Here is a 23632-nt window from a genome sequence, read left to right on the forward strand (position 1 = left end):
ATGCCTCGCCAATATGTTGCCGATATGGTTGCACTATCGGTCGGAGTTGGGCATTCACGTATCGTACAGCCGTTGGCACCTTGCGTGACCACCAGCGGCGTACGTCGACCCCACATAGTGCTACCCCAAAACAGCAGGTAACCTCCACCTTGCTGCACTCGATGGACAGTGTGTCAGGCGTTCAGCCTGACCTGGTTGCCTCAAAACACGTATCCGACAATTGTCTGGTTGTAGGCATATGCGACACTCATCAGTGAAGAGAACGTGATGCCAATCCTGAGTGGTCCATTCGGCATGTTGTTGGGACCATCTGTACAACTCTGCATAGTGTCGTGGTTCCAAAATGGACCTTGACATGGACGTCACGAGTGATGTTGCGCATCATGCAGCCCACTGCGCACAGTTTGAGTCGTAACACGACGTCCTGTGGCATCACGAAAAGCATTATTCAACATGGTAGCGTTGCTCTCAGGGTTCCTCCGAGCCATAATCTGTAGGTAGCGGTCATCCACTGCAGTAGTAGCCCTTCGGCGGCCTGAGCGGGGCATGTCATCGACAGTTCCTGTCTCTCTGTACCTCCTCCATGTCCGAACAAAATCGCTTTTGTCCACTCCGAGACGCCTGGACACTTCCCTTGTTGAAAGCCCTTCCTGGCACAAAGTAACAATGCGGACATGATCTAACCGCATTATTGACCGTCTAGATATGGTTGAACTACAGACAACACGAGCCCTGTATCTCCTTCCTGGTGGAATGACTGGAACTGATCGTCTGTCGGACCCCCTCCGTCTAATAGTCGTTGCTCATGCATGGTTGCTTACATCTTTGGGCGGGTTTAGTGGCATCTCTGAACAGTCAAAGGGACTGTGTCTGTGATACAATATCCACAGTCAACGTCTATCTTAATGAGTTCTGGGAACAGGAGTAATGCAAAACTTTTTTTTATGTGTGTATTTCTTGTTCCATTACTTGCTGCTGCACAGGTAGCTGACAACTCTAATTGTATGAAGCGTAAGGTAACCGCCCATAGCTCATGCTGAGTAAAAGTCACAAATGCGTCATTTAATAATTAATTAATTGTTGGTATTTCCTCTTACGGACGGAGACAGCAGTGTGTCTGAAAATGGTGGAAATTCGTATACTAGAAGCATCACCGAAGTTTATTAATACCACCATACTCTTAAGCTGCGTGATATTCTAGGTGTTATAGATTCAATGATGTAAATAATTTCTCTGTATGTGAAAACTGATGCCTCTCCCAGTGGAATTCTGTCACCGAGGCAAGACATTCTTGAAGAATTTCGTACAGGGTGTTCGTTTTAAAGGAAGATATTGAAACGTCTCGAAAACTGTACATCGGAGCAAAAAAAGTTATCATTTCAAATTGTTTGTCTCTGAGGGGGACATCCATGGTAGCAAGCTCGTCCCCCCATCCCATCCCGTGCGGTGGTGGGGGTAAATTTTGAATCTTCGAGGGAAACCCGAACAGGTTACGGTTCTACGGCATATTCTACAGATATTTTGTTTGTTGTTTGAAGCGTTTTCTTCGTTTCACCACAGATGACGCTATAATCGGAGGAATAGCAATGGTTACTCAACCGTAACTTACGACATGCTGCTCGATGGCTCTTCAACACCGAATGAGCCGCGCGGGGCAGCCGTGTGGTCTGTGGCGCCTGGTCACGGTCCGCGCGGCTGCCCCCGTCGGCGGTTCGAGTCCTTAGCCTAAGTTAGTTTAAGGTAGATTAAGTAGTGTGTAAGCCTAGGGACCGATGACTTCATCAGTTTGGTCCCATAGGCTCTTACCACAAATTCAAAACATCCAATGGCACTAGGACCCCACCTCCATGCAGCGAAGACAGAATAGGCCAGTATTTCATAACGTTTAACGTGTAAGTAGGCTGTTCAAAAGAATGGCCCTGAGTAACATTAAACTATACCTTTCAGATATCACTCACCTCACAAAAATCTTCGTTACTCGAACTACTGCAATACAGCGAGCGCCACTACTGCCAGCTAAATAAAAGATTCAAACTACGGAAGGCACTAACTACTGATAGGGATAGTTAGCAAATGAAAGATATTAATAGAGAACAAACAATGTATTTACCTTAATAGTCATAATATATATAGCAGTTCATGACAAATTTCAAAACTCCGCCATCTCTCTCCCCACATCCACCACTGCTGGCGGCTCACCTCCAACTGCGCAACGCTAACGCGCTGTTCACATCTAGCTGCCGCTGCCCAACACTACAATGGCAGACAACAATACAAACTAGCCACAGACTGCACACAGCACAGCCAGTGATTTTTCATACAAAGCGCTACGTAACGTTGACTTTGTGAAAAAAAAACTGTAATTACTATTATGATGAATGATCAGGACTGTCTTTATGGACTGTGAGAAAATTTTAGCTTTTGACCAACATTGTATCAATAAGTGTGTGCATTGGATATCTTTGTTAGTGTAATTATGAAAAATTTTATCAAATCATTATTGGCCACTGGCCAAAACAATTTGTAAAATTTTTTGTGGGGAGCATGGGGGCTATGTAAGTAGGCTGTTTATATTTTCTTATTGGCAACGTTACGTAGCGCTCTGTATGAAAATCACTGGCTGTGCTGTGTGCAGCCTGTGGCTAGTTTGCATTGTTGTCTGCCATTGTAGTGTTGGGCAGCGGCAACTGGATGTGAACAGCGCGTAGCGTTGCACAGTTGGAGGTGAGCCGCCAGCAGTGGTGGATGTGGGGAGAGAGATGGCGAAGTTTTGTAATTTGTCATGAACTGCTATATATATTATGACCATTAAGGTAAATACATTGTTTGTTCTCTATTAATATCTTTCATTTGCTAACTATCCCTATCAGTAGTTAGTGCCTTCCGTAGTTTGAATCTGTTATTTAGCTGGCAGTAGTGGCGCTCGCTGTATTGCAGTAGCTTGAGTAATGAAGATTTTTGTGAGGTAAGTGATTTGTGAAAGGTATAGGTTAATGTTAGTCAGGGCCATTCTTTTGTAGGGATTTCTGAAAGTCAGATTGCGTTGCGCTAAAAATATTGTGTGTCAGTTTAAGCACAGTCTTGTATAAATGTTCAAAGGGGACGTTTCAAACGGAAGCTCCGTTCGCAACCTTGTATTCCTCCGACATATCGAACAGGGGACTACTCGATGTGGCTCGAGACGGATGCTACTCAACTTTTCCAATTAGAGGTAGTGTTCAAACGTAGTACCGCTAACTTCAGAAGACTAAGTGACCGCCTTTCAAACGACAGTAAACAGGACAGAAGCATATCTGCGGGAATGTCAGCACAGACATTTGTGATGCGGTCGACCATGTCTTCATGGCCTGTTAACACTTCCTAGTGCACCCTACCTTTTAAACATCCCCACAGAAAGAAATCCGGCGGTGTCAAATACGGTGATATAGCGGGCCAGTTCATAGGAGCACCTCTGCCGATCCACTGACCAGTGCAAAGTCAATCGCGTAATGGGCTGGGCAACCATCATGCTGAAACCACATACGGTGACGAACGGCAGGGCAGCATCTTGCAGTATTACCGATAGTTCCTGCTCCAAAAATGTTCAGTATCTACGTCCACTCAAGGTACGGACCAGTGAATTTGTTCCCAATGATACCACACCATACCTTAACGGACAAAGGACATTGATGGTCAACTTGAGCGCAACCGGTAGGGAATGTCTACATGCCAGTAACACATGTTACGCCATTTAACACTACCATGTTTTGTGTATTCAGCGAAGAATAGTACCTCGGCGAAGAATGTGTGGGTCGTTTGCATTTTTCTTTTCGTGCCCATTCACTACCCGGTTATGGAAATCGGTGGCATGAAGTTTTTCATGCAGTGACACTTGTTATGAATGATACTTATAACGATGCAGTATTGAGACAATGCTACCTACGGGCTTACTGGTATCTCAGTGTAATTACCGTGCGCTTATCCGTGGGCTGTGGTGCAGTGCCGCAAGTACAGCTATTTCATTACCTTCTCCTGTAACATGTTTGCATCGTTTCCATTTGCCAGCTGTACGCTGCCATCAGACATAAACGTTCTAAAAGAACGAACGAAAGCGAACTTTCTCTGGAAAACGCTCGGCATACATGGCAACAGCAGTCTCAACATTTCTCCTACGTTCTTTGTAAATCAGGAAGCGGCTACAACGGTTGTGGGGGCTGTGTGCAAGAGACTGCGCCGTTCTTTAGGTTAGAGGGTCTCAGGGAGCCACAGAAAGAGGATCCATCTCAAAGGGGCAGGTAAAACACAGTAAGGCACTTGTAGCAACAATCGGTATTGCAGCTGTAAATTGTCGTAGCTGTGTTGGGAAAGAATCAGAGCTCCAAGTCCTAATAGAAAGCACTCAAGCTCAAATAGTTATAGGTACGGAAAGCAGGATAAAGCCGGAAGTAAGTTCAGCCGGAATTGTTTCAAATGACCCAGCAGTGGTCAGAAAGGATAGATTAAATATAGTTGGTGTTGTAGCATTTATTGCTGTCAGAAGTAGTTTACCTTCTAGTGAAATTGAAGTAGATAGTTCCTACGAAATAGTATGGGTAGAGGTTATACTTGACAGTCGGAGTAAACTATTGTTTGGATAGTTTTACCGAACGCCGACTCAGAAGATATTGTTGCTGAACAGTTCAAAGAAAACTTGAGTTTCATTTCAAACATATACCCCAATCATACAATTACAGTCGGTGGTGACTTCAAGCTACCCTCGAAATGCTTTACGCTTAAAGGCAGCGGCAGGCACAAAACATGATCCGAAATTGTACTGAACGCTTTCTCAGAAAATTATTTTGAACAATTAGTTCTTAAGACCACACGAAACGTAAATTGTTGCGAAAGCATACCTGACCTCCTAGTAACAAATAATCCTGGACAAATAGGGAATGTCATGACGGATACAGGGACTAACAGTTTCTGCTAGGCTACAGACCGTAACACCCACAATCATCGAAAAGAAACGCAAAGTGCTTCAATTTAAAAAGGTGATAAAAATGCTCTTAACGCCTTTTTAAGAGACAGTCTCCACTCCTTCCGATCTGATCATGTAAGCATAGAAATGATGTGAAATGATTTCAGAGACACAGTATCGACGGCAGTTTAGAGATATATAACACATAAATTAATAAGTGATGGTACTGATCCCCCAGGGTGCAGAAAACGGGTCTGATCGTTGTTGCAAAGCAACGCAAAAAGCAAGACAAATTTGAAAAAATCAAAATCTCGAAGATTGACAAAGTTTTGCAGAAGTTCGAAATATAGCGCGTGCTTCAATACGATATGTTTTCAATAATTCCCACAACGAAACTCTGTCTTGGAATCTGGCAGAAAACGCAAAGAGATTCTGGTCACACATAAAGCACACCAGTGGCAAGACGCAATCAACACCTTCACTGCTTTATAACAACGGTGAAGTCACTGACGACAGTTCCACTAAAGCAGAGTTATCAACACGGTTTTCTGAATTCCAATCTAGAACAACTGCCAAGATGACAAACATAGTAGATATCTCCGGTGTAGCAAAGCAGCATAAATCACTTAATAAAGGGATGGCCTCCGGTGCATATTGTACAGCAGTCAGGTTGTTTTCAGAGTATGTTGATACAATAGCCCCATATTTAGCAATAATATACAACCGCTCACTCAATGAAAGATCCGTACCTAAACTGGAAAATTGCTCAAGTCACACAAATACCCAAAATGGAAAATAAGAGTAATCCGCTGAATTACAGGGCCATATCACTAACGTCGATTTGCAGTAGGGTTTTGAAACATATACTGTGATCTAACGTTGCAAATTATCTCGGGAAAAAAAACGATTTATTGACACACAGTCAGCACGGATTCAGAAAATATCGTTCCAATGAAACACGACTAGCTCTTTATACTCATGAGGTAATGAGTACTGTCGACAGGGTATGTCCAATTGATTCCATATTTTTAGTTTTCCATAAGTCTTTCGACATCGTACCTCACAAGCGTCTTCTAAACAAACTGCGTGCCTATGGAATATCGCGTCAGTTGTCCGACTGGATTGGTGATTTCCTGTCAGAAAGGTCACAGTCAGTAGTAATGGGAGGAAAGTAATGGAAGAGTAATATTGTTCCTGATCTATATTGACGTCACAGAAGACAAGGAGAGTAGCTGTCTTAGGTTGTATGCAGGTGATGCTGTTATTTATCGTATTGTAAAGTCATCAGATGACCAAAACGAATTGCAAAATGATTTAGACAAGTGATCTGTGTGGTGCGAAAAGTGGCAATTGACCATGAATAAAGAAAAGTGTGAAGTTATTCAGATGAGTACTAAAAGAAATCCGCTAAATTTCGATTAAGCGATAAGTCACACAAATCTTAATGCTGTAAATTCAACTAAATACTTAGGGATTACAGTTACAAATAACCTCAATTGGGACGATCACATACATAATGTTGTGGGTAGAGCAAACAAAAGACTGCGATTGATTGGCAGAACACTTAGAAGGTGCAACAGGTCTACTAAAGAGATTGCTTACACCACGCTTGTCCGCTCTATTCTGGAGTATTGCTGTGCGGTGTGGGATCCGCATCAGGTGGGACTGACGGATGACACCGAAAAAGTACAAAGAAGGGCAGCTCGTTTTGTATTATAGCGAAATAGAGGAGATAGTGTCACAGACATGATACGTGAATTGGAATCATTAAAACAAAGGCGTTTCTCGTTGCGACGGGATCTTCACATGAAATTTCAATCACCAGTTTTCTCCTCCGATTGCGAAAACATTCTGTTGGCACCCACCTACATAGGGAGAAATGATCATCACGATAAAATAAAAGAAATCAGGGTTCGCACAAAAAAATTAAGTGTTCGTTTTTCCCCAGTGCCGTTCGAGAGTGGAACGGTAGAGAGACAGCTTGAAGGTGGTTCATTGAACCCTCTGCCAGGCGCTTTATTGTGAACAGCAGAGTAATCACCTAGATGTAGATGTAGATGCAGGGTCATTTCAGTGATTTATTCCGTGGTTGCAACATTCGTCGTCCACCTGCACGTCTGTTCTTCAAACTATGGGTAGGTGTATAGACCAAGAACACTGTGCAAGTATTGTAAGGTTTTGAGCCGCTATCTGTTCTACGTCTGCACGATAAGTGAGCGCCGGCTGCAGTGTACTGCCTGTTATGATACGACGTAGTTCGCTACGCGCCGTCTGCTGTGACCGAGCGGTTCTAGGTGCTTCAGTCTGGAACCGTGCGACCTCGGGCATGGATGAGTGTGATGTCCTTAGGTTAGTTAGGTTTAAGTAGTTTTAAGTCCTAGGGGACTGACGACCTCAGATGTTAAGTCCCATAGTGCTCAGAGCCATTTGAGCCATTTTTGAGTTCGCTACGCGGCCACGGTGGAGCATCGAGTAGTCCCCTGTTTGATATGTCGGAGGCATACAACGTTGTGAATCGGGTTTCCAATTAGAAGTTATGAAATACTGGCCTGTAGTACCCTCGCAGCATGGAGGTGGGTCACCACGTGCCATTCAATACTGCCATTGAGTAGCGTGTCGGAAATTACATGTACCCATTTCTATTCCTCCGAGTACAGTGCCATAAGCGACGAAACGAAGAAAATGCTTCAGACAAAATGTATGAAGGTTTTGCCGTAGAATCTTAATCTGCAATCAAAAACGAGGAAGATTCCAAAGTTGCCCTCGCAGCCCACATACGGGGTGTGGTGGCGGTCGAGTGTGAGATCTTTGGATTCTCCCTCCGTGACAAACAAATTGGAATTATAACTTTTTTTTTTTTTGATCGGTGTGTAGTTTTCTGGATATTTCAATGTCTTCGGTTAAAACGAACACCCTTTATAATGTTGTAAGAGAGTCTGAATAAAGCGCCATTTGTATGTTAGTAGATCGGTTTTGTTGTAGACTTTGCCGATACTCATTTGCAGTAAGGTTTTCTTGAAACAATTACTATGTCACCAAACATTGATATACGGATTAATTGTGATCGATATTTTGTATAATCGCCCTCATATTCTAGTCAAGGCTCATCCGAAGGCACGTCACTAGTTTTAATAAGCTCCGAGCCACAGGATTTCGGTGAAACTTGAGTTTGGCTAGCCGTGCAGGGGTGGGCTCTTAACCAATTGTAATTTAATTTTATTAACAGCATGAACCATCAGTTACGAGAGTGCATGTCTAAGGCGAAACAAACCAGGAGTTTGCACTCAATTTTCCACATCACTTACCATCTAATGTAGTAGCATAAAAAGTCAAAAACAGATGCCTTCACCCCACAATCACAACAAAACCCTTAAGGGGCTAAAATGAATACGAATCAAATACACTCCTGGAAATTGAAATAAGAACACCGTGAATTCATTGTCCCAGGAAGGGGAAACTTTATTGACACATTCCTGGGGTCAGATACATCACATGATCACACTGACAGAACCACAGGCACATAGACACAGGCAACAGAGCATGCACAATGTCGGCACTAGTACAGTGCATATCCACCTTTCGCAGCAATGCAGGCTGCTATTCTCCCATGGAGACGATCGTAGAGATGCTGGATGTAGTCCTGTGGAACGGCTTGCCATGCCATTTCCACCTGGCGCCTCAGTTGGACCAGCGTTCGTGCTGGACGTGCAGACCGCATGAGACGACGCTTCATCCAGTCCCAAACATGCTCAATGGGGGACAGATCCGGAGATTTTGCTGGCCAGGGTAGTTGACTTACACCTTCTAGAGCACGTTGGGTGGCACGGGATACATGCGGACGTGCATTGTCCTGTTGGAACAGCAAGTTCCCTTGCCGGTCTAGGAATGGTAGAACGATGGGTTCGATGACGGTTTGGATGTACCGTGCACTATTCAGTGTCCCCTCGACGATCACCAGTGGTGTACGGCCAGTGTAGGAGATCGCTCCCCACACCATGATGCCGGGTGTTGGCCCTGTGTGCCTCGGTCGTATGCAGTCCTGATTGTGGCGCTCACCTGCACGGCGCCAAACACGCATACGACCATCATTGGCACCAAGGCAGAAGCGACTCTCATCGCTGAAGACGACACGTCTCCATTCGTCCCACCATTCACGCCTGTCGCGACACCACTGGAGGCGGGCTGCACGATGTTGGGGCGTGAGCGGAAGACGGCCTAACGGTGTGCGGGACCGTAGCCCGGCTTCATGGAGACGGTTGCGAATGGTCCTTGCCGATACCCCAGGAGCAACAGTGTCCCTAATTTGCTGGGAAGTGGCGGTGCGGTCCCCTACGGCACTGCGTAGGATCCTACGGTCTTGGCGTGCATCCGTGCGTCGCTGCGGTCCGGTTCCAGGTCGACGGGCACGTGCACCTTCCGCCGACCACTGGCGACAACATCGATGTACTGTGGAGACCTCACGCCCCACGTGTTGAGCAATTCGGCGGTACGTCCACCCGGCCTCCCGCATGCCCATTACATGCCCTCGCTCAAAGTCCGTCAACTGCACATACGGTTCACGTCCACGCTGTCGCGGCATGCTACCAGTGTTAAAGACTGCGATGGAGCTCCGTATGCCACGGCAAACTGGCTGACACTGACGGCGGCGGTGCACAAATGCTGCGCAGCTAGCGCCATTCGACGGCCAACACCGCGGTTCCTGGTGTGTCCGCTGTGCCGTGCGTGTGATCATTGCTTGTACAGCCCTCTCGCAGTGTCCGGAGCAAGTATGGTGGGTCTGACACACCGGTTTCAATGTGTTCTTTTTTCCATTTCCAGGAGTGTAATTCTAAGGTAATGAATATGTGGTGTCACCGCCAGACACCAGACTTGCTAGGTGGTAGCCTTTAAATCGGCCGCGGTGCGCTAGTATACGTCGGACCCGCGTGTCACCACTGCCAGTGATTGCAGACCGTGCGCCGCCACACGGCAGGTCTAGAGACACTTCCTAGCACTCGCCAGTTGTACAGCCGACTTTGCTAGCAAGGGTTCACTGACAAATTACGCTCTCATTTGCCGAGACGATAGTTAGCTTAGCCTTCAGCTACGTCATTTGCTACGACCGAGCAAGGCGCCTTTATCAATTGCTATTTATCTTGTGAAGCATGTACCGTCAGACCGATGTTCACCAATTATGATTTAAAGTTAAGTATTCCAGCAGCAACGTACCTTATTGGCCATATTAATTACATTGTCCTGTTCCAGACCTCACGCCAGTCTGCGTGAGCTTAACGCGTGCTTTTCGGCTACCAGTCATAGTGGCTTGGCTGTCTTGCCAAGTCACAACAGAATACTTCGTTCCACTGAGATTAACTTTACAAAAGGGGCACTCAGTACGAAACACCCCACTACGGCCAACACTTTAAGAAAACACAGACGACAACGTATGCATTCTACAGTGATACGATAACCAAATGTGTATCGTTTACGAGAAACATCGAAAGACAGCTTGAATCATTAAAAGTCCATCACTAAAATACAATTTTCTTTATAATTCATTGCTTAACAATACTCAGGCCCTTCACGATCTCACAGTGTTTCATCAAAATACCATATAATTATACAATGCACTGCTCTTCACATTACAGATAAACTCATGTTTCATCAACATTGGAAATACACTGATGCTGCCACAGACTCAAAGGTCAGCACAACAAAATGGCACAAGTCATTCTCATACACAGCCTTTTACCCGTTGTAATGCAAATCTTTCTTCCGCAAACTCTTTCGGGCTCCCAGCTGCCGGCCGTTGAGGCCGAGCGGTTCTAGGTGCCCCAGTCCGGAACCGCGCTGCTGCAACGGTCGCACGTTCGAATGCAGCCTCGGGCATGGATGTTTGTGATGTCCTTAGGTTAGTTAGGTTTTAGTAGTTCTAAGTCTAGGGGACTGATCACCTCAGATGTTAAGTCCCATAGTTCTCAGAGCCACTAGAATCATTTTTTGGCTCCCAGATGCCAATCTCTACAACCACAACCCACCTTACCAACATCAACAACCTTTTCCAGGGGAACTTCAACCGTTTTCTCCACCCACACATTGAAATCATCCGTAAGATCCAACCATTTATAGAATGTAGCCCACCCTATGTCTTATTTTTCGTCAGGGCACCAATTAACATCTTCTCTGCGCCAGTGCAATCATACCCAGCTATAACCATTCATAGTGTGTCTCTTGGCTCTTCCCAACAATCATCCTACATCCTTTCTCTTACCATTTGCCCTCTTCGTCTCCGACGCTACCTACATGCATCTCTATTACAGATTTTGAAGCCATAGTCATGACTTTAGGGGTGAAATCACCGCATTTGTTCTTGTCATTCTACATTTAATGTATTTCAATTACACCCCCACCTGCCTCACGAACCCCTACACGACTCCTCATAGTACTACTGGTATAATGTACATAACAAATAAGTAACTGTAAAAGTCATTGCAAATAACAATTCCAATTAGTTCAGTGATAGTACATGTAATGATATCCTGTGTTTTAGCCTATTTTCGCGCGTTTAATTACATATCGTTATAATGAGGGTCAGATGCTAGGAACAACAAGCATTCATCATTCCGCAAATAGTACTGCGTTTTTTAATGACCCTACTTTCCCTAAACCCACCAAATTCTACGAACAGTTGACGAATTGACACAAATGATTGTACAGTGGGTTACTGTACTGTTCACTCACGAGAAACCACGGCAAGAAAATAACAGCAACACCAGCCTAAACGGTGCCCTGTTAGCAACTGTTATGTAGCAACTGTTATGTACATATCACGTGGCATTTGACATATTCGTAATCTATTGTCGTCAAGGATCGACGTGTACAGCTCTCCAACAGTCCAAGAGATAGTTATCGGTTTTTTTTTTAGCATTCACTGGCGGTGTTGCTGCTCCCATACTAATCTACGTGCTTCATAATGAACAGCGGAGAGACACACACCGGTCATTAGCTTCTGTACCCCACGGCTAAGAGATGTTACTCACCAGGTGTTCTTATCCATTACTGAATTGGCGAGTGATCTGAAGCCCTGTGACCCTTGTATCCAACTCCAGAATCTGCTGTAGTTGACAGTGGCCCTTGCCATCAACATCTCGTACACAATGAGTGTTGACTCGCAGTTGTAGGCTTCTTCCAATCGAGATACTTAATATGCCCTTAACAGCATGGCAATGAAAAGCTCAGTGGTTGCACAGCCTCGGAGAGATCTATTTGTTTGCACAGACGATCTAGCCACGGCAGAATGTGCTGTCCTCTTCCTGATACCTCCAGACCGACTGTAATGCCGGGAGCGAGTAAAAGGGTTCCACGACAGTTCAGTAAGAATTATAGGAATCTACTTCATCTTCTTACATCATCTACTATGTGCTTAAGGCACTAACATCGATTTTAGTTCCATAATTTCAACTTGCGTTGTAACGGCTACGCTCTCGCGTACGTTAAATCTTTAAAGCCTGTACTATTGTAAGTTGACGGGCTTCACCTTGTAAGAAAGGATTTTAGTAAATATGTTGACCGCGTGTACCTGAATGGAGGCAAAATCAGACTTACACCCACTCAGTAACAACAATGATACGTCAAGCAAGTCTAAAGTGTAACTACACGTTAGGACGGACAAGAAACATACACAGCAGATGCTACCAATTGTTAATAATACGGTCGCCAGCCTAATTAGGCATTAACTGAGTTTCTTCCCTGTACAAGAGGAAGTACGTTCAAGCATAACAACACGTAGTAACACTGCATTATATGGTAAATTTGGAACGAGAAAAATCTACTGAACTAATATTTTCACTATCTTTACTAATTTGGACAAGCTATAAATACACAACATTACACTATAATGTTTACTAGACTGCGTTTTGTCTATTGATCCGACTGAAATCGGGCATAGGTTACCCTAGAAATAGCACTTTTGAAACACACATACAATGTCAATTTTAAGAAGGGTAAAACACTGATAAATTTAGGTTTTATATTGACTATAACTTTGCTGGTCAAATCAGTTCAGTACACTTCAGAATTCAAGTGAATAGAAAAGAAAGAAAATGGGGGGGAGGACCCTGAAACTGTTATGATCGCTGTAGTGAAAGTTTGATTATTGAAAGCATAAAGCATTCAAGATTTCCAATATATGCGTTACTACTCTTTTTGCCTTATTTCCTGCTCAATTAACTACCATTATTTTTGTCTCAAATTAATTAAGCTTCATTACTAAACCAATTTGAACATTATCTTCCAACTTTGTCAGACCTATGTTATTTACCTATGTATTCATTAACAACAAAGTTCTTTAAGCATCTTTCTGATATAGATGGGTCTGCAGGTAATTATTATTAACATAAACTTTAAATCTTCATCTCGGGACACTCGGATTGCACAACATATGGAAAGGACCCTGTCTAGGTTAGTTGTGAGGATAATTAATTGATAGGACAGTTCTGGTAAAATTAAAGTTGTTATTGAACAGTATGTAGCAAAAGTAACACTGATCCACACGAATACAGTACTAAAAGTTTCAACCTGTTCGTATCGATGTGGCGGTTGGCGGGCGGCGAGATAGCGAGGCACAAGGCGCACATGCAATTACAGCAATGGCTCATGAAATATCGGCACTTTACTTCTTCATAGCGTCGCAATACTTTTCCATTTAGTGCCTATGGAATATTGCCATGCCTTATAGGCGTCGGAAACAGCGCATCCGAGGCTCAACGAAACCACTTTTTCCAGGAGAGCCTCCTCAATCCAGCACGTGTTTCTCAGACGATGCCCAACTCCGACTACTACTGCTGAGCCCGTTATGCCGCATAGCGCCCGTGTGCATTTTCCCGCGCTCGCCTGCTTCCATCTTTTACCGCTCCCCTACAGACAGGGTATTCACCAAAGGTTTTGCATTCCACATATCCTAACACATTGCCTACGTATGGACCAGGCGTACAAATACAACTCTCACATCTTACAATAGTTTCAACATTAGGTACACTTCCCTTCGATTACAACATTGCTTGAAATTTGACATAAATATTAAAATTTACATCGAAAATTGTTTATAGCTTCTTTAACATAATGGCATGAAACAAAAAAAAGAAATGAAATCGGAACATCGATTATACTAATTTATAGAAATTCAGAAGAAAAAAATTTATTATATATACAATAGTATAACGCTAGTGTTGTTACAGGGTTCTACTTTCTTGCATTTTAGTAGTCGTCTAGGTTTCCCTTGCAAACAGCCATATAGAACTGGCCATTAAGTTATAGACCTTGATATTGTGTCCGTAAGAAGAGTTAAAGGCTATACAAGATTAGATAAAGAAACGAAGACCTAAGACCACAGCTGTGGATTGTCCTACAAATGACAAGATCAAGTATAATCGACAAAGCTGTCTGGAACATCTATAAAGAATGCCAGAGTCAGACAGAGCAGTGCTCTACCTCAGCTATGCGGTTTCGTGAACTTCGCTGTCTATCCGGTTTCCGGCCTTGTCGCGGTTACGTTGTGGTTCTTCTTCCTTCTACGTGTGGCAGAAGTGATGTGTATCGATATGCGCGCCGTGTACCATCTTTGCTTTCGTGCATATAGTTTCGGGGAAGGAGTCTGGAGTGAGTCGGTCGGTTGTTGCGGACGAGGGAAGTTATCTCCGCGCGGTGCACTCGGCTGGGGCCGCTGGCAGACACTGCGCAATGTCGGGGCGTGTGTGGAGCTGTCCGATAGCTACGAGATTCGTGGTTCGCCGACCCAGGACGTCCAAGTTCAGTGGTAGTTTCAACTACCCGAGCGGTCTATTCATGTTGTGGTGGTTCGCTTCGGTGGTTTGCTGTTGGGGAGGTTTTCCGGTGAGCAACACCGAGTGGTTCTATTGCTGGGATTTATCCGCCATGCGGTGCAATTAACATTTTTTGGTCGACTACGATCTGAGTGCGCCAGTGGAATTTTCTGTCTTGTGGCCGTTAGTGTTCCGGTTACCTGTCCTGGCCACTAACGTAATTTCAGACAGTGTCCTTTCCTCACCTTGAAACGTCCCCTTATGAACATTTATACAAGACTGTGCTTAAACTGACACACAATATTTTTTAGCGCAACGCAATCTGACTTTCAAAAATCCCTACAAAAAATGGCCTTGACTAACATTAACCTATGCGTTTCACAAATCGCTTACCTCACAAAAATCTTCGTTACTCAAGCTACAGCAATACAGCGAGCGCCACTACTGCCAGCTAAATAAAAGATTCAAACTACGGAAGGCACTAACTACTGATAGGCATTGTTAGCAAATGAAAGATTTTGATAGAGAACAAACAATGTATTTACCTTAATAGTGTTGAAAAATCATAATATATATAGCAGTTCATAATATCCAGTATAACAAATTTCAAAACTCCGCCATCTCTCTCCCCACATCCACCACTGCTGGCGGCTCACCTCCAACTGCGCAACGCTACGCGCTGTTCACATCCAGCTGCCGCTGCCCAACACTACAGTGGCAGACAACAATGCAAACTAGCCACAGACTGCACACAGCACAGCCAGCGATTTTCATACAGAACGCTATGTAACGTTGCCAATAAGAAAACATAAACAGCCTACTTACAACCTGTTGTCGCTGTCCAACATGGTGTGTGGTTTTGACAGCTAATACATACTCCATTGTGGATTATCACGTTTGTAACACTACCGATTTGAGTTCTCATGTACTTATTGACGGGAAGCAAGTCGTTGTGTCTGTCGGTCCGTGGCTGTCCCCTGGTTGGATTCCGACGGATCAAGTATAGTTGGGCTCTCCACCTGTCTCACCTAAGTGAACGAGGGCGGACTGACCTCCCTGGAGGCTTTCTGAGTGCCACCGGTGTTTAATTATTTGTTGTCAGCTATTTTAAATTTTAAGCTTATGGTTATTTGTTTTTTTTTTCTTAAAATTTTGTAAAATTAATTTTTAAAATTTATCTTTCAAGCTTAAACAGTGCGGCCTTCTGCCTTTAAAGATTATGGTAATATATTTTAAAAATTTTGAAGTTTAATTGTGGCCCTTAGCCGTTGGTACTGCACCTGGCATACGTTGCTTCTTTAAATTATTTTATTGCTATCTTAACTGATTTTACGATTTCTTGTTCTTAAACACGCTGGCCTTCTGCCTTTAACGGTGTATGGTAATATATTCTGAAGTTTTGAAATTTAATCGTGGCCCTCAGCCACTTGTGTTGCACCTTTCGTATGTTGCTTTTTGGGTTTTGAATTATTTTATTGCTATCTTAATTGAATTTTTGATCTTTTAAGATCTCTTGTTGGCCTTCTGCCTTTAAAGATCTATGGTAATATATTCTAAAATTTTGGAATTTCATTGTGACCCCCAGCCATACGTATTGCACCTTCCGTATGTTGTTTTTTTTAATTATTTTATTGCTATCTTAATTGTATTTTTATCTTGTTAGGCTTTCTTGTTGGATGCCTTCAGCCGTGAAAGAGTTACATTCGGTAAAGATTCGGCTATGTGCCGCTTTGGTTGTAGGGGTTATTAAATTACAATAAATGACAATTAGAAGCAGAAACTGACCTCAACCCTCGGCCCTTTCCACAATCCTGTTACCTGTTCTGCCCAGCGGTCTTAGCGGGCGTCTCACAGAATATCAAAACAAGCTTAAATTTTAAACCTTTAGCTACAAGATCCGTAGGAAGACCAAGAAAAAGATGAATGGATGCTTAGAACACGGGAGAGGCCTATGGCCTGGATCAGGTTGAAAGACGAAGAATTTCCACTTTCCTTGAACACTGACATACTAACGTAATAGAAATGGCAGAGGGTGACTGATGTAGCCAGCGCCGACGACGGCGCCCAGAAATTAAAGGCCAGGTTAGTAGTGCATAACAACAAAAAAACTCCTTCCTGGAGTTCGACTCACTCAAAATAGATAAAAGTTCGCGTGGTAGTTCAGGTTCCAACAAAAGTGCAAATAATGATAAAAGGGACAAAAGTGAAGTTACCCGAAAATTCATGTCTCAGTTCACGAAGAACATTTTAAAGTTAATGACACGACGCGGCAACGGCCACAGTAGTCCACGCTGAGAAGGTCATGTCTCGGCGTAGCTCGAAGGCGGATGCTGACTGCTCCACGTAGCGAAGAGTCCTTGCAGGCTAGCGGGTGTCGGCGAACAGGTATTACGATGGTTCCAGCTGAATCTCTGAATTGAAAAACCGCGGCCGCAGTTGGCAAATTTGCCCGAAGAACTCGTCGGAAATGAATTGGCCTGGCACTGCCGGGCACCGGCCTAAATACGGTGTAGGCGCCAGGATACAACGCGGAAGCAAGTAGGTCCACGGCAAAGGCGACCTCTTGTGTCGATCTTGCTGCCGACAGCTGACCAGAAGGGCAATCGACGATTCCGTGCTAGACCTGCCGCAGCTGGCCCTACAGCTCGCGGCGTACGCTACCCGCGAGACGGTGGTGTACTGCGGGAGGACTAAAAGCCACGACAAATCCGTCTGGTTGGCGAGTAGCCGAGACTCACAGCTACCATATAATAATACGCGCTACGCGGTGGGAAATAAAAATGTGCGGTGGACGTCCGAGTTTGTTTGCTACATGGGGGTCTAGAGGATGGCAGCACACTCACCGCACACACTAATAATGTTCTGGTAATCTTAGAAACTTAATTAAATTGCAGGTGGAATACATAATCGTCCACGCCACAGGATGACTACAGCTTACTAAATTATTATTTTATACGTTAGTACGAAATAGGAGTGACGCAACGCATTTATAAACTTCCGGTTTTATCAACAGGACTTTATTTCCGGTGGGATTTATTTGAAAATTATTCTTGAATTTTGAGTCACGAAATGATTGCGTTAGTCAGTGAACTCTGTTTCGATCACCTAAGGAGTTTAGAAGATATTAATCTGTAAAAGAATCAAACGACACTGGTACACCGTTCAGTGACACCTTGTCCTTTACAACTGCACTTTGGGCCTGACTCTACGGCAAAACCAGCTGTGGAGAACAGTTCCCGCATCGCACTTCGAACACACTTATATACTAATGTTTCAGTCCGCAGCTCGTGGTCGTGTTGTAGCGTTCTCGCTTCCCGCGCCCGGGTTCCCGGGTTCGATTCCCGGCGTGGTCAGGGATTTTCTCTGCCTCGTGATGACTGGGTGTTGTGTGCTGTCCTTAGGTTAGTTAGGTTTAAGTAGTTCTAAGTTCTAAGGGACTGATGACCATAGATGTTAAGTCCCATAGTGCTCAGAGCCATTTGAACTAATGTTTCAAATAACTTGCTCAAACTCGGGAACTATTCAATGTACAAAGATTACAGTGGCATCATAGAGTTCTGGAAGAGTGTCTCTGTGTTCTTTCTTTACTTTTATTGACATGAACAATTTTAAAAGACAAAGCACAGCAAGTTTACGACAACGCACTTTCAAGTTATCTTACTAAATTTTCTACATAAAAGCGGCCACTGAATTTAGATGAGCATATTATGCGACATAAACGTTAAGAATAAATTATATTTTCAAATGCCCTAAACAGAAGCTCTGCCAGAGATCTCAAACACGAGGTAATTTGCGATAAATGTGAGGCGCATTGCTCCACTAGTGCGTCAAACCACACCAATTCGTCACCATTCCCCTTAAACAGCGACATCGGCACGCAGCTACGAGGGCAGTTCAATAAGTAATGCAACACATTTTTTTTCTCGGCCAATTTTGGTTGAAAAAACCGGAAATTTCTTGTGGAGTATTTTCAAACATTCCCGCTTCGTCTCGTATAGTTTCATTGACTTCCGACAGGTGGCAGCGCTGTACGGAGCTGTTAAAATGGCGTCTGTAACGGATGTGCGTTGCAAACAATGGGCAGTGATCGAGATTCTTTTGGCGGAAAACCAGGGCATCTCAGATATTCATAGGCGCTTGCAGAATGTCTACGGTGATCTGGCAGTGGACAAAAGCACGGTGAGTCGTGGGGCAAAGCGTGTGTCATCATCGCCGCAAGGTCAAGCAAGACTGTCTGATCTCCCGCGTGCGGGCCGGCCGTGCACAGCTCTGACTCCCGCAATGGCGGACCCTGCGAACACACTCGTTCGAGATGATCGACGGATCACCATCAAACAACTCAGTGCTCAACTTGACATCTCTGTTGGTAGTGCTGTCACAATTGTTCACCAGTTGGGATATTCAAAGGTTTGTTCCCGCTGGGTCCCTCGTTGTCTAACCGAACACCATGAAGAGCAAAGGAGAACCATCTGTGCGGAATTGCTTGCTCGTCATGTGGCTGAGGGTGACAATTTCTTGTCAAAGATTGTTACAGGCGATGAAACATGTGTTCATCACTTCGAACCTGAAACAAAACGGCAATCAATGGAGTGGCGCCACACCCACTCCCCTACCAAGAAAAAGTTTAAAGCCATACCCTCAGTCGGTAAAGTCACGGTTACAGTCTTCTGGGACGCTGAAGGGGTTATTCTGTTCGATGTCCTTCCCCATGGTCAAACGATCAACTCTGAAGTGTATTGTGCTACTCTTCAGAAACTGAAGAAACGACTTCAGCGTGTTCGTAGGCACAAAAATCTGAACGAACTTCTCCTTCTTCATGACAACGCAAGACCTCACACAAGTCTTCGCACCCGAGAGGAGCTCACAAAACCTCAGTGGACTGTTCTTCCTCATGCACCCTACAGCCCCGATCTCGCACCGTCGGATTTCCATATGTTTGGCCCAATGAAGGACGCAATCCGTGGGAGACACTACGCGGATGATGAAGAAGTTATTGATGCAGTACGACGTTGGCTCCGACATCGACCAGTGGAATGGTACCGTGCAGGCATACAGGCCCTCATTTCAAGGTGGCGTAAGGCCGTAGCATTGAATGGAGATTACGTTGAAAAATAGTGTAGCTAAAAGATTGGGGAATAACCTGGTGTATTTCAATGCTGAATAAAACAACCCCTGTTTCAGAAAAAAAATGTGTTGCATTACTTATTGAACTGCCCTCGTATAACTTCTCTCTTCAACAAAAGCTGGCAGTCACATATGTATCCATAGTGGAAGCCGATTATGTGACGAATTTTGAATAACGATATAACACTTGCCTTGAAAAAATGGCGCAAAAGCGTTGGATGTTCCTTTCTGCGGTAGCACAAATACGAGGGTTGTCCAGAAAGTAGGTTCCGATCGGTCGCGAAATGGAAACCACTGGGAAAATCCGGTAAAGCTTTGCACAGATGTGTTGGGCAGTGTCTCTAGTATGCCCGTCGATCGCGTCACGTCGCTCTTTTCAGTTCTGAGTGAACAGTGATCACGTAGAGACGCGTATGGAATAGCGTCTCCCGCCGTGTATGAGGACCTGGTTAGAGGTTCCGCCTGTGTCATGCAGCCCACATAACACAACAGTCGAGCAGCTCCTTCTTCATGCCTATTCTCGGCCGCACACTGCAGAGGCAAAGGAGACGCTCCTGCAGCGTTTCCGATGAGAAGTGTTTCATCACCCACAATACAGTCCGTAATTGGCTCCCCCTGAGTCTCATCCCTGCTCACAGTAACCGCTGGTTATGAAGACAAAATTTTTCCACACACAACGAGCTGCAGACCAGTGCAGATAACTGACCGAAAGCACAGGCGGCTGCTTTCTATGACGAGGATATTGGAAAGCTGATACAACACTACGACAAAACTCGAAGATGGAGTGTCGACTATGTAGAGAAATAGGTGGAAGGTGTACCTAACTGTTGCAAATAAAACGTTTCTGTTTTTCTCTGTGGTTTCCATTTCGCGACCGATCGGAACTTACTTTCTGGACAACCCTCGTATAACGACATATTACATCTCCAAGATATGCATCATGTTGGCAGGACGTTATTCATACAACAGTTTTTTGTCTTTGAGTTCCAAGCTTCGACGAGTTTCTATCCTTCCCTTCCTTCTCGTTCCTTATCAGTCTTAATAAGCGTTTCTGTTTACACTCTGTCAACTCGCTGACGAAGAGAAAACCATTGCTCTTCATTGACTCCCATCCCCTGGCAAAGAATAATAGTATCAAACAAAATATTGACGTCTGCAACCGTAAGAAGTGAAAACAAATAAAATCCTAGCGCACAATGACTGCAACTGAAGTGCTGTGTAAGTGTTGTAGTGGTGGGGGTGGATGTTTGGTGAGTATTAGGGCTGCTGCGTCTATATGTACCGTGAGATTGGCTGAAAGCCTGCCGTGTCATGTGTGAGCATGGCCCAGAACATTCTTCATTGCAGCTAATCGTAAAGTAATTTTGAATGGAGTGTAGATAATATATCATCTCATTTACAGAGTAAAATTCAAAAGTGGTTCTTGGTCTCATGTTCCCTTCTATATCGTACTGTCGCTTATTTGATGATTTTATGAAGTCTACTTTTATTCTTGCCGCAATCATGAAATACATCTGGACCAGCTTTACTTGCCGCCTCTACAGCCTTCTCGCCATGCTGCGCCTTCAAACGGCTACCCATGATGGAAAATCCTACGAGCAGTAACCCTTCCGTGTGCCTACTACCTTCCTGACTGCTACAATTACTTGGTGGACGCAACATCAGTAGCGGTGGCTCAGCTGTCATCTGCTAGACTCTGGCGGCTTCGACACGCCACGTCTGTCATCTCACAAGACTGTAATGTACGTCCTTTTACTATATTTATTAATCCTTCCCTCATCTGCTGCTAACTATTACCATCCGCGACTTAACCTTCGTGACTTTGTTACGACTTTCATCTACATGTACATCTACATGGCTACTCTGCAAATCCCACTTAAGTGCCTGACAGAGAGTTCATCGAACCACCTTCACAATAATTCTCTGTTATACCACTCTCGAACAACGCACGGAAAAACGAACACTTCAGTCTTTCTGTGCTAGCTCTGTTTTCCTTTATTTTATTATGATGATCGTTTCTCCCTATGTAGGTCGGCGTCAACACAATATTTTCGCATTCGGAGGAGAAAGATCCAGATTCAAATTTCGTGAGAAGATTCCGCCACAACGAGAAACGCCTTTGTTTTGCTGATGTCCGCCCCAAACCCTGTATCGTGTCCGTGGCACTCTCCACCTTATTTCTCTATAATACAAAACGTGCTGCCCTTTCTTCAACTTTTTAGATGTACTCCGTTAATCCCACCTGGTAACGATCCCACACCGCGCAGTTGTACTCCAAAAGAAGACGGGCAAGCGTAGTGAAGGCAGTCTCTTTAGTAGATCTGTTGCTTCTTCTAAGTGTTCTACCACTAAAACACAGTCTTTGGTTCGTCTTCCTCATACAATTTTCTGTGTATTCTTACCAATTTAAGTTGTTCGTAATCGTAATTCACACATAATTAGTTCTATTAACGGTCTTCAGATTTGATCGAATTATCGTGTAACAGAAATTTAACGGATTAATTTTAGCACTCTGTGGATGGCCTCACAATTTTCATTATTTGGGGTCAATTTACAATATTTCCACCATACAGATCTCTTATCTAAATCGCCTTGATCTTCTGATGGCTTTACTAGACGATAAATGACAGCATCATCTGCAAAGAACCTAAGCGGCTGCTCACATTGTCTCTTAACTCGTTTAGGTAGATAAAGAACAACAGAGGGCCTATATCACTACGTTGGAGAACGCCAGACTCTGGCAGGATATCACAAAGCCAGTCACATATTGGAGACGGTATTCCATAAGCAGGCAATTTAGTTACAAGCTGCTTGTGAGATATGATAAAAGCCTTCTGGAAACCTAACAACACGGAATCAATTTGGAATACTTTGTCGATAGCACTTCGTGTGAGTAAAGAGTTAATTGTGTTTCACAGAAACGACGTTCTCTAAATTCTGTTGACTATGTGTCAGCATACGGTTCTCTTCGAAGTAATTCACAATGTTTGAGCACAATACATGCTCCACAATCTTGCTGCATATAGACGTTAATGATATGGGCCTGTAATTTAGCGGATTATTCCGATTGTGTTTCCTGAATATTGGCGTGAACTGGGCATGTTGGGTATGGATCTTTCGTCGAGCGAGCGGTTGCATATGACTATGGAGTATGGAGCTATTGATCAGAATACTTTGAAAGGAGCCTAACTTGCATACAGTCTGGACTAGAAGACTTGTTTTCATTATGTGATTTACGTTGCTGCACTACTCTGAGGATATCAACTTCTACGTTACTCATGTTGGCCACTATTCTCGTTTCAAATTCTAGAATACTTTCGTCTTCTTTGGTGAAGGCATTCGGTAAGCTGTGTTTAGTAAATCTGCACTAGCAGCACTGTCATTGATAGTATTTCCATTGTTATCGCGCAGAGATGGCATTGATTCTGTCTTGCCACTATCTTTACATACAACTGGTATCTCTTTGGATTTTCTGCCAGCTTTTGAGACAAAGTTTTGTTGTGAAAACTTTTACAAGCAGCTCACATTGAAATCTACGCTAAATTTCGAGTTTCTGAGAAAGATCGCCAATCTTGGTGGTTCTAAATGTGGCGTCCTGTTTTCATTGTGTACTATGGGGGATCAGCTCCATCGTGTTTTAACTTATTTGGTGTAAACCTGTCAATCGCTGTAGATACTATTTCTCTGAATTCATGCCATGTCTGGTGTACACTTACACTGTCATTTTTGAAAAAGAGGAGATTATCTCTCAGGAAGGTGTAACGAGAATTTT

This window comes from Schistocerca cancellata, chromosome 2 (genome assembly GCF_023864275.1).
Source record: "Schistocerca cancellata isolate TAMUIC-IGC-003103 chromosome 2, iqSchCanc2.1, whole genome shotgun sequence".
Lineage (NCBI taxonomy): Eukaryota > Metazoa > Arthropoda > Insecta > Orthoptera > Acrididae > Schistocerca > Schistocerca cancellata.